Source organism: Coregonus clupeaformis, chromosome 23 (genome assembly GCF_020615455.1).
Source record: "Coregonus clupeaformis isolate EN_2021a chromosome 23, ASM2061545v1, whole genome shotgun sequence".
NCBI classification, from domain to species: domain Eukaryota; kingdom Metazoa; phylum Chordata; class Actinopteri; order Salmoniformes; family Salmonidae; genus Coregonus; species Coregonus clupeaformis.
In genome coordinates this window covers 20458293-20470480 of record NC_059214.1, presented here as the reverse complement: position 1 = coordinate 20470480, position 12188 = coordinate 20458293, and the positions used below count along the sequence as shown (strand labels likewise).

At 44.2% G+C, this 12188-nt stretch overlaps 1 protein-coding gene across 1 annotated transcript in view; it reads right to left on the bottom strand.

Moving 5' to 3' along the window:
* LOC121536807 (beta-1,3-galactosyltransferase 1-like) overlaps nt 1–12188 on the bottom strand; it is a 130867-nt gene that overhangs the window by 66860 nt on the left and 51819 nt on the right. Inside the window, exon 2 of the mRNA XM_041844377.2 lies at nt 1611–1718. The gene's annotated coding sequence lies outside the window, so the exon portion shown is untranslated. The remainder of the gene's footprint in view (nt 1–1610; nt 1719–12188) is intronic.

Here is a 12188-nt window from a genome sequence, read left to right as displayed (position 1 = left end):
TGTGTGCTTAGGGTTGTTGTCCTGTTGGAAGGTGAACCTTTGCCCCAGTCTGAGGTCCTGAGTGCTCTGGAGCAGGTTTTCATCAAGGATCTCTCTGTACTTCGCTCCGTTCATCTTTCCCTCGATCCTGACTAGTCTCCCAGTCCCTGCCGTTGAAAAACTTCCTCACAGCATGATGCTGCCACCACCATGCTTCACCGTAGGGATGGTGCCAGGTTTCCTCCAGACGTGACACTTGGCATTCAGGCCAAAGAGTTCAATCTTGGTTTCATCAGACCAGAGAATCTCGTTGAGTCCTTTAGGTGCCTTTTGGCAAACTCCAACTGAGTGGCTTCCGTCTGGCCACTCTACCATAGAGGCCTGATTGGTGGAGTGCTGCAGAGATGGTTGACCTTCTGGAAGGTTCTCTCATCTCCACAGAGGAACTCTGGAGCTCTGTCAGAGTGACCATTGGGGTCTTGGTCACCTCCCTGACCAAGGCCCTTTTCCCTCGATTGCTCAGTTTGGCCGGGCGGCCAGTTCTAGGAAGAGTCTTGGTGGTTCCAAACTTCTTCCATTTAAGAATGATGAAGGCCACTGTGTTCTTGGGGACCTTCAATGCTGCAGAAATGTTTTGGTACCCTTCCCCAGATCTGTGCCTCGACACAATCCTGTCTCTGCGCTCTACGGACAATTCCTTCGACCTCATGGCTTGGTTTTTGCTCTGACATGCACTGTCATCTGTGGGACCTTATATTGGCAGGTGTGTGCCTTTCCAAATCATGTCCAATCAGTTGAATTTACCACAGGTGGACTCCAATCAAGTTGTAGAAACATCTCAAGGATGATCAATGGAAACAGGATGCACCTGAGCTCAATTTCGAGTCTCATAGCAAAGGGTCTGAATACTTATGTAAATATGCTATTTCTGTTTTATAATACATTTCCAAAAATGTCTAAAAACCGGTTTTCGCTTTTTCGTTATGGGGTATTGTGGGTAGATTGATGAGGAAAAAAGATTTTAGAATAAGGCTGTAACGTAATAAAATGTGGAAACAGTCAAGGGGTCTGAATACTTTCCGAATGCACTGTATGTCATCTGATTGCCATGAGACTGAGCTGTTTGTATGAATAAAAGGAAAATACATGCTTCGACCATATGAGACAATACTGATTGTTTTTGTTAGTTGATAGACATCAGCTGTAAATTATGTTGTTATCCAACAACTCGGCATTTTGCACCAGGCCACATTTCAGTATTTAACTTTGCCAAAAGGATGACCTATTCTGTAGATATGGAGATTTTGCTTACAGTTAATGACTATTGAAATGGAACCACTGTTTAATTACAGAGGGATATTCTTCATATTTACTGTCCACACTTGTGTCAGAGTGATGGGACTGTGATTTTCAGATGAGTCCAATTGAGAGTAAGCGTCCTCTAACCGCTGATTGGAGGTTGCAGAAGTCCATAAATAAAGCCAAAAAAATCCTATTCAACCAGCGTTGTGGTATTAAGCAAAGCAAATTTCCCTTGAATTCCCTTGAAGCAGTAAACCATTGAATTCACAAATGGAGATTACACACAATGAACAGTGTTGGCACTTTTCTTAAAAATTATAATTTGGTACCTTGTGTGCATTCCTTTGATGTCAGGTTCCTGGCTGGTTTGCTCTAAGACCTCTTAGATATAGAGCAGGATTGCTCTCAGACTCATGGCATTTTTCTCAGCTCCAGATCTAGATTGAGAGAGGGTTGCAATGAGAAAACAGTACAGCTTCTCTCTCAGCATCACATCAGTAAGTAAATAGCAAGCTGCTAGATTATTCACCAGGGTGGATATTTAGGGGGACTGTAGCTTAGTGGTTAAGAGTGTTGTGCCAGTAACCGAAAGGTCGCTGGTTTTAATCCCCGAGCCGACTACGTGAAAAATCTGTTGATGTGCCCTTGAGCAAGGCACTTACAGTTTTTCTCGATTGCTAAGACACATTTCTTGAAAGCTGCTCCCCTTTTCTCTTAACTGTGAACACAAAACCCAATTTTCAAGCTACATTCACAAAACCTCAGACTCTTCTTGCAAAACCAAACTTTCACCTCAAAACAGTTCAATCTGTGCTCAAAACTGAACTATGTTGTCAAATCGTGCCCCGAGTCAATCAAAATAAAAAACACTACTGAACAGTCACAAAACACTACGTAGAAAAATAGAAAACACAATGCTCAGGACATGAAGCTGGAGAAATAAATGTTTATTGTTCACTGTAGGCTAAATGCAATGTTGCAAAACCAAAAAAAAACTGTGCATTTAGCACTTGTACAAAAAGACAAAACAGAAATCTTGTGCATTTACATGTAGCACTTGTAAAAACAAACAGTAATCTTATGCGTTTGCCACTTGTGTACAGTAAGCCCATGTCAAAATAAAGTACAAAAATATACAAATAAGTGCATTACTCAGCCACAGCATCATGTCTCCGTACTGGGTCAGGCCACAGGACTTCATCCACATCACAGGACACATTTTGTCTGGCCAGGCAACGGGGGAAAAAACCCCTGGCATGCCGTATCCAGGCTTGGCATGCCTCCACACCTATGTCACCACAGGCAAGTCCCATGACTTGCAGGAGATTTACCCTGGTGTAAGGTTGGCGTTCATATACCTTCCACCGCCATGAGGAGAATAATTCCTCAATGGGGTTTAGGAAAGGGGTGTACGGTGGAAGGCAAAGATTGATAAAACCTTGGTTCATATTGTACCACTCTCTAACCTGGAGGGCTCTGTGAAAACTCACATTGTCCCAAACAACAACATAGATGGGATGCTCATCCTGCTGCCCTAACAAAGCATCTCGCATGTGATTGAGGAAAATGAGGAGCTGGTGAGTGTTGTAGGGCCCCAGGTTGGCATGATGGTGGACAACCCCATGATTGCTGATGGCAGCACATAATGTGACATTGCCACCACGCTGCCCAGGAACACCAACAATGGCCCGATGGCCAATCACATTACGGCCTCTCCTTCTCCTTTTGGTGAGATTAAACCCAGCTTCATCCATGTAGATGTATTGATGGGGTCTTTCCATTGCATCCAGTTGAAAAACCCTCTGTAGAAATAGATATAGTTTTGTAAGTGATACGGAAAAAGTGATTTAGGCCACTACAGTAAATCACTACTTAGAGTAATCAACATTGAATGTGTCTGGATATATGCCAACCTGTACATACTGGAATCTTTGCTCTTTGACTCTGTCTGAGTTGCGATCAAAGGGCACTCTGTATAGCTGTTTCATGCGCAGTCTGTTGCGCTTGAGGACACGATCAACAGTAGAGAGGCTGACACTGTTGATACCCTCAAAATGTAAATGGTCCTCAATGATCTTCTGCTGAATTTCGCTCAGTTTAATGGCATTGTTCTCACGGACCATATCAACAATTAGGGTCTCTTGGTGTGGGGAGAACATACCTGTCCTCCCACCCCCATGTGGCAGTCTTTCAATTCTACAAAAAGAGAACATGGAGTTACAAAAATATACATGGAATACTAGGCCTACAAACAGTTAGACCAACCCTCCATTACAATACTACAGTACATTGGTACAGTGATGTACTGAAACATATATTTACTTACAGTATACTGTGGTACAGTATATAGTATGTCATACAGTAATTGCTGTCAACATTTACATACTGTACTATAATGTCAAAAAAAGGTAATTACCTGTTCTCTTCTCTAAATCTTCGGATTATGGTGGACACAGTGAATCTACTGATGTTTGGTTGTACCCTTTGTCCAGCCTCCCTCATGCTCATACCATGGACAAGAACATGGTCAATCACAGTAGCTCTGATTTCATCAGATATTACTGTTCTTTGTCTTCGCTGACCACCTCGACCACCTCGACCTCCTCTCACACAAACTCTTCCTCTCAGATTTCTATCCATTGTAGTGCCTCACAAACCAGTGCTCTCTGAACTGGCTTACTGTATATGTTCCCTCACATCATTAGCCACAAGTGTGATCAATTTTGAGTTGTTGTGTTCAAGTGGTGACACCTGTGCTCTAATTGTGTTTGACTTTTGTCACCTGTGCTCACCATTATGCAGCACGGATGCATCACAATGAAAATGTGTTGGCAAGTTATGTCTAAACAGGTGAAAAGTGCTTATGGTTTTGCCAAAAGAGTGATTGATTCAATCAGTGGGTTCAGGCAACTGAGCATTTGGTTCAGACAATAGGGTTTAGTGATTTAGCAATTTTGAAAAACTGTAACCCTAATTGCTCCTGTAAGTCGTTCTGGATAAGAGCATCTGCTGAATGACCAATTTATTTTTATTTATTTATATTTACATAGTGCCCACTCAAGGACCTGTCAGATCTGAGGGGAGGACCTATTGGAGACCAAACAGCAGCAGCACAAGAATGCCTGTAGAGTAGGTACAGAGCCCTACAATCATCCTGTCAAGCAGAGAGAGAGAGAGCGAGAGAGAGAGAGAGAGAGAGAGAGAGAGAGAGAGAGAGAGAGAGAGAGAGAGAGAGAGAGAGAGAGAGAGAGAGAGAGAGAGAGAGAGAGAGCAGAGCATTGGTAATCCTGGTAACCCTGCACATTGACTCGGTACCGGTACTCCTTGTATATAGCCTCATTACTACCTGGTACCCCTGCACATTGACTCGGTACCGGTACTCCTTGTATATAGCCTCATTACTACCTGGTACCCCTGCACATTGACTCGGTACCGGTACTCCTTGTATATAGCCTCATTACTACCTGGTACCCCTGCACATTGACTCGGTACCGGTACTCCTTGTATATAGCCTCATTACTACCTGGTACCCCTGCACATTGACTCAGTACCGGTACTCCTTGTATATATCCTCATTACTACCTGGTACCCCTGCACATTGACACTGTACCGGTACTCCTTGTATATAGCCTCATTACTACCTGGTAACCCTGCACATTGACTCGGTACCGGTACTCCTTGTATATAGCCTCATTACTACCTGGTACCCCTGCACATTGACTCGGTACCGGTACTCCTTGTATATAGCCTCATTACTACCTGGTACCCCTGCACATTGACTCGGTACCGGTACTCCTTGTATATAGCCTCATTACTACCTGGTACCCCTGCACATTGACTCAGTACCGGTACTCCTTGTATATATCCTCATTACTACCTGGTACCCCTGCACATTGACACTGTACCGGTACTCCTTGTATATAGCCTCATTACTACCTGGTACCCCTGCACATTGACTCGGTACCGGTACTCCTTGTATATAGCCTCATTACTACCTGGTACCCCTGCACATTGACTCGGTACCGGTACTCCTTGTATATAGCCTCATTACTACCTGGTACCCCTGCACATTGACTCTGTACCGGTACTCCTTGTATATAGCCTCATTACTAGCTGGTACCCCTGCACATTGACTCGTACCGGTACTCCTTGCATATAGCCTCATTACTACCTGGTACCCCTGCACATTGACTCGGTCCCGGTACTCCTTGCATATAGCCTCATTACTACCTGGTACCCCTGCACATTGACACGGTACCGGTACTCCTTGCATATAGCCTCATTACTACCTGGTACCCCTGCACATTGACTCGGCACTGAGCCCAGACAGCTGTGAGATGCTGTCATTGCAGCCCTGGCTGTCACCAGTGGGTGAAAAGGTGTAGGAGGACAATGTCTGTGTTAACTGAGAGGAATTATTCTATTCACACTCCAAGGCAGCAGCAGAGCATAATCAGTCTGAGCTCTGCCGAAACACAGTCCCCTTTAGCGCTGTTAAAATAGCTGATGGTGTCTGATTCGCAAATCCCCAAAAGGCCAATAGCAATCTAAGGCCTATTGCCATAGGTGGCCTATCACACTCAAACACTCAGTGTAAATGTGACAGGTGGCTAATGGTCGTATATATCTTCAATGAACCATACACCCCAGGTCAGGAGTAAATTGACCGATCATGCAGTGATCACCTCTCACTTTTCAGAAGTGTACACCCAGGACCATTTGTGAAACTAAATCCATATTACTCAATTCCAGTGGTGACACAGTGGTGCTTACTGCTTAGTGCTAACCAGTACATTTCCCCCAGTTTAACAAAACATTGTATTTGTGGGGTTCAATGTTACTAATAACCTGACACCTTATTATTGGGGGAAAATACAATGACAATAGTGTATGTGCTACTCTGTGAAACCTGTGAGCAAGCCCTGTTCCTTTAATTCTACCTAAAAACATATTAAACAGCAAGCCAACGACATCTCAATGCACCCTCTCATATAAACAGCAACGATGAAGATGTATGTGGTCGTGTGCTCAGCATTTCTCTGCTAAGAGGCTACTCTTCATTCACTGAACTCTCCCTTCCTATACACACTGCTTGACAAGGCTTAAATGGAGATACAGTGGGGCAAAAAAGTATTTAGTCAGCCACCAATTGTGCAAGTTCTCCCACTTAAAAAGATGAGAGAGGCCTGTAATTTTCATCATAGGTACACGTCAACTATGACAGACAAATTGAGAAAAGAAAATCCAGAAAATCACATTGTAGGATTTTTAATGAATTTATTTGCAAATTATGGTGGAAAATAAGTATTTGGTCACCTACAAACAAGCAAGATTTCTGGCTCTCACAGACCTGTAACTTCTTCTTTAAGAGGCTCCTCTGTCCTCCACTCGTTACCTGTATTAATGGCACCTGTTTGAACTTGTTATCAGTATAAAAGACACCTGTCCACAACCTCAAACAGTCACACTCCAAACTCCACTATGGCCAATACCAAAGAGCTGTCAAAGGACACCAGAAACAAAAGTGTAGACCTGCACCAGGCTGGGAAGACTGAATCTGCAATAGGTAAGCAGCTTGGTTTGAAGAAATCAACTGTGGGAGCAATTATTAGGAAATGGAAGACATACAAGACCACTGATAATCTCCCTCGATCTGGGGCTCCACGCAAGATCTCACCCCGTGGGGTCAAAATGATCACAAGAACGGTGAGCAAAAATCCCAGAACCACACGGGGGGACCTAGTGAATGACCTGCAGAGAGCTGGGACCAAAGTACAAAGCCTACCATCAGTAACACACTACGCCGCCAGGGACTCAAATCCTGCAGTGCTAGACGTGTCCCCCTGCTTAAGCCAGTACATGTCCAGGCCCGTCTGAAGTTTGCTAGAGTGCATCCAGAAGAGGATTGGGAGAATGTCATATGGTCAGATGAAACCAAAATATAACTTTTTGGTAAAAACTCAACTCGTTGTGTTTGGAGGACAAAGAATGCTGAGTTGCATCCAAAGAACACCATACCTACTGTGAAGCATGGGAGTGAAAACATCATACTTTGGGGCTGTTTTTCTGCAAAGGGACCAGGACGACTGATCCGTGTAAAGGAAAGAATGAATGGGGCCATGTATCGTGAGATTTTGAGTGAAAACCTCCTTCCATCAGCAAGGGCATTGAAGATGAAACGTGGCTGGGTCTTTCAGCATGACAATGATCCCAAACACACCGCCCGGGCAACGAAGGAGTGGCTTCGTAAGAAGCATTTCAAGGTCCTGGAGTCTCCAGATCTCAACCCCATAGAAAATCTTTGGAGGGAGTTGAAAGTCCGTGTTGCCCAGCGACAGCCCCAAAACATCACTGCTCTAGAGGAGATCTGCATGGAGGAATGGGCCAAAATACCAGCAACAGTGTGTGAAAACCTTGTGAAGACTTACAGAAAACGTTTGACCTGTGTCATTGCCAACAAAGGGTATATAACAAAGTATTGAGAAACTTTTGTTATTGACCAAATACTTATTTTCCACCATAATTTGCAAATAAATTCATTAAAAATCCTACAATGTGATTTTCTGGATTTTTTTCCCTCATTTTGTCTGTCATAGTTGACGTGTACCTATGATGAAAATTACAGGCCTCTCTCATCTTTTTAAGTGGGAGAACTTGCACAATTGGTGGCTGACTAAATACTTTTTTTCCCCACTGTAAGTCAACAGGTTATTTAGGCAATTAGGTACTCAAGTCCAAATTAGCATCCTTCTCTTCAGTGTTCCAGCAATTATTGACTGAACACTAAATTACATTTGGTATTCAGGAAACTCTTAATTGCACTTAGGCTAAGCTGATAGCCAGGGTTTGATCAGCACCATCAGGTCACCTCTCCTCGACACGCCTCACCCAATGACCCCCCTGACCTCCAGTGACCCTGGATGACCTGGTGTCTCAGGAGCAGGAATGACTCTCCAGTTTCCTGCACTAATAAGATAACTGCAGTAACACATAAGCACTGGGGTATTGATGCCACACACTCCTCCACAGACTGGCCTGCACAGACTGCACTATCTGAGTGCTCATTAAGCCTGGACAAAGAGAGAGAGAGCTTCAGGGAACCTGGCATGGTCTTCCTTCTCCAGTGTGGTCAAACAACACAGTGGAGCTAGAAAATCCCCTCAGAGACAAACACCTTAACACTCACTCAACATTAGATGTGAACGCACATCACCAGTTCCACCCATCATACCGAGACACACAGATGTGCACGTGTGTACACTTGCTCGCAAACACGCACACACCATTATGAATATTCCAAGTATGTGAAGATGGATGGATGGACCATGCCCTGGCCCCAGTTTCAGCTCGTCCCTGCTTTGGAGTGACTCCCCCTCTGAATCTTCCCTGCAGTGCACTGGAGCGTGTTTTGGCAAGATACACCTCAAAATCAACCATGAAATGAAAAAGGGGCCCCTTTTTCCCTAGAGATGAGACCCTACATTTCCATGTGATGTATTTCCCTACCAGGATAATATCTCACCACAGAAGTTCCTTGATTGAAAGTGCATTTTTAACCTACACAGCAAATTTTCGATTATATGTGACCATCTCAAATAGCGTTAAACTAACACTTTTCAAAGTGTTGATAAACTAACACCCCAAGAGTGTTGGGTCCCTATCACCATCGCACTGGGCACAAACTGGTTGAATCAATGTTGTTCCAACGTCATTTCTCAACGTATAGTGACGTGGAATCTACGTGGAAAATACATTGGATTTGAAAAAAGTAATCAACTATTGTTTTGAGGGTACAGTGCATTCGGAAAGTATTCACCCCTTGACTTTTTCCACATTTTGATACGTTACAGAATTATTCTAAAATTGATTAAATAGTTTTTTCCCCTCATCAATCTACACACAATACCCCATAATGACAAAGCAAAAACTGGTTTTTAGAAATGTTAGCAAATGTATATAAAAAATAAAAAAACTTAAATATCACATTTACATAAGTATTCAGACCCTTTACTCAGTACTTTGTTGAAGCACCTTTGGCAGCAATTACAGCCTCAAGTCTTCTTGGGTATGACGCTACAAGCATGGCACACCTGTATTTGAGGAGTTTCTTCCATTCTTCTCTGCAGATCCTCTCAAGCTCTGTCAGGTTGGATGGGGAGCGTCGCTGCACAGCTATTTTCAGGTCTCTCCAGAGACGTTCGATCAGGTTCAAGTCCGGGCTCTTGCTGGGCCACTCAAGGACATTCAGAGACTTGTCCCAAAGCCACTCCTGCGTTGTCTTGGCTGTGTGCTTAGGGTTGTTGTCATGTTGGAAGGTGAACCTTCGCCCCAGTCTGAGGTCCTGAGCACTCTGGAGCAGGTTTTCATCAAGGATCTCTCTGTACTTCGCTCCGTTCATCTTTCCCTCGATCCTGACTAGTATCCCAGTCTCTGCCACTAAAAAACATCCTCACAGCATGATGCTCACAACCATGCTTCACCGTTTTTTATTTATTTGATTGAACCTTTATTTAACCAGGTAAGCCAGTTGAGAACAAGTTCTCATTGACCTGGCCAAGATAAAGCAAAGCAGTGCAATAAAAAACAACAACACAGAGTTACATATGGGGTAAACAAAACATAAAGTCAAAAATACAACAGAAAATATATATACAGTGTGTGCAAATGTAGTAAGTTATGGAGGTAAGGCAATAAATAGGCCATAGTGCAAAATAATTACAATTTAATATTAACACTGGAATGACAGATGTGCAAGAGATGATGTGCAAATAGAGATACTGGGGTGCAAAATAAATAACAATATGGGGATGAGGTATTTGGGTGGGCTAATTTCAGATGGGCTGTGTACAGGTGCAGTGATCAGGAAGGTGCTCTGACAACTGATGCTTAAAGTTAGTGAGGGGGAGATAAGAGTCTCAAGCTTCAGAGATTTTTGCAGTTCGTTCCAGTCATTGGCAGCAGAGAACTGGAAGGAATGGCGGCCAAAGGAGGTGTTGGCTTTGGGGATGACCAGTGAGATATACCTGCTGGAGCGCATACTACGGGTGGGTGTTGCTATGGTGACCAATGAGCTAAGATAAGGCGGGGATTTGCCTAGCAGTGATTTATAGATGACCTGGCGACAAATATGTAGTGAGGACCAGCCAACAAGAGTGTACAGGTCACAGTGGTGGGTAGTATATGGGGCTTTGGTGACAAAACGGATGGCACTGTGATACACTACATCCAATTTGCTGAGTAGAGTGTTGGAGGCTATTTAGTAAATGACATCGCCAAAGTCAAGGATCGGTAGGATAGTCAGTTTAACGAGGGCATGTTTGGCAGCATGAGTGAAGGAGGCTTTGTTGCGAAATAGGAAGCCGATTCTAGATTTAACTTTGGATTGGAGATACTTAATGTGAGTCTGGAAGGATAGTTTACAGTCTAACCAGACACCTAGGTATTTGTAGTTGTCCACATACTCTAGGTCAGACCCGCTGAGAGTAGTGATTCTAGTCGGGTGGGCGGGTGCTAGCAGCGTTCGATTGAAGAGCATGAATTTAGTTTTACTAGTGTTTAAGAGCAGTTGGAGGCTACGGAAGGAGTGTTGTATGGCATTGAAGCTCGTTTGGAGGTTTGTTAACACAGTGTCCAATGAAGGGCCAGATGTATACAAAATAGTGTCGTCTGCGTAGAGGTGGATCTGAGAGTCACCAGCAGCAAGAGCGACATCATTGATATACACAGAGAAAAGAGTCGGCCCGAGAATTGAACCCTGTGGCACCCCCATAGAGACTGCCATAGGTCCAGACAACAGGCCCTCCGATTTGAAGTAGTTGGTGAACCAGGCGAGGCAGTCATTTGAGAAACCAAGGCTATTTAGTCTGCACAGTACTGTCTATTATCGATCGCGGTTATAATATCGTTTAGGACCTTGAGCGTGGCTCAGGTGCACCCATGACCAGCTCGGAAACCAGATTGCATAGCGGAGAAGGTATGGTGGGATTCGAAATGGTCGGTGATCTATTTGTTAACTTGGCTTTCAAAAACGTTCGAAAGGCAGGGCAGGATGGATATAGGTCTGTAACAGTTTGGATCTAGAGTGTCATCCCCTTTGAAGAGGGGGTTGACCGCGGCAGCTTTCCAATCTCTGGGGATCTCAGACGTTACGAAAGAGAGGTTGAACAGGCTAGTAATAGGGGTTGCGACAATTTCGGCTGCTAATTTTAGAAAGAAAGGGTCCAGATTGCCGAGCCCAGATGATTTGTAGGGGTCCAGATTTTGCAGCTCTTTCAGAACATCAGCTGTCTGAATTTGTGAGAAGGAGAAGCGGGGGGGGGGGGCATGGGCAAGTTGCAGCGGAGGCTGCAGAGCTGGTGGCCGGGGTAGTGGTAGCCAGGTGGAAAGCATGGCTAGCCGTAGCAAAATGCTTGTTGAAATTCTCGATTGTAGATTTATTGGTGGTGATAGTGTTTCCTAGCCTCAGTGCAGTGGGCAGCTGGGAGGAGGTGCTCTTATTCTCCATGGACTTTACAGTGTCCCAAAACTTTTTGGAGTTAGTGCTACAGGATGCAAATTTCTGTATGAAAAAGCTAGCCTTTGCTTTCCTAACTGCTTGTGTATATTGGTGCCTAACTTCCCTGAAAAGTTGCATATCGCGGGGGCTATTCGATGCTAATGCAGTACGCCACAGGATGTTTTTGTGCTGGTCAAGTGCAGTCAAGTCTGAGGAGAACCAGGGGCTATATCTGTTCTTAGTTCTGAATTTCTTGAATGGGGCATGCTTATTTAAGATTGAGAGGAAAGCACTTTTATAGAAAAACCAGGAATCCTCTACTGACGGAATGAGATCGATATCCATCCAGGATACCTGGGCCAGGTCAATTAGGAAGGCCTGCTCGCTAAAGTGTTTTAGGGAGCGTTTGACA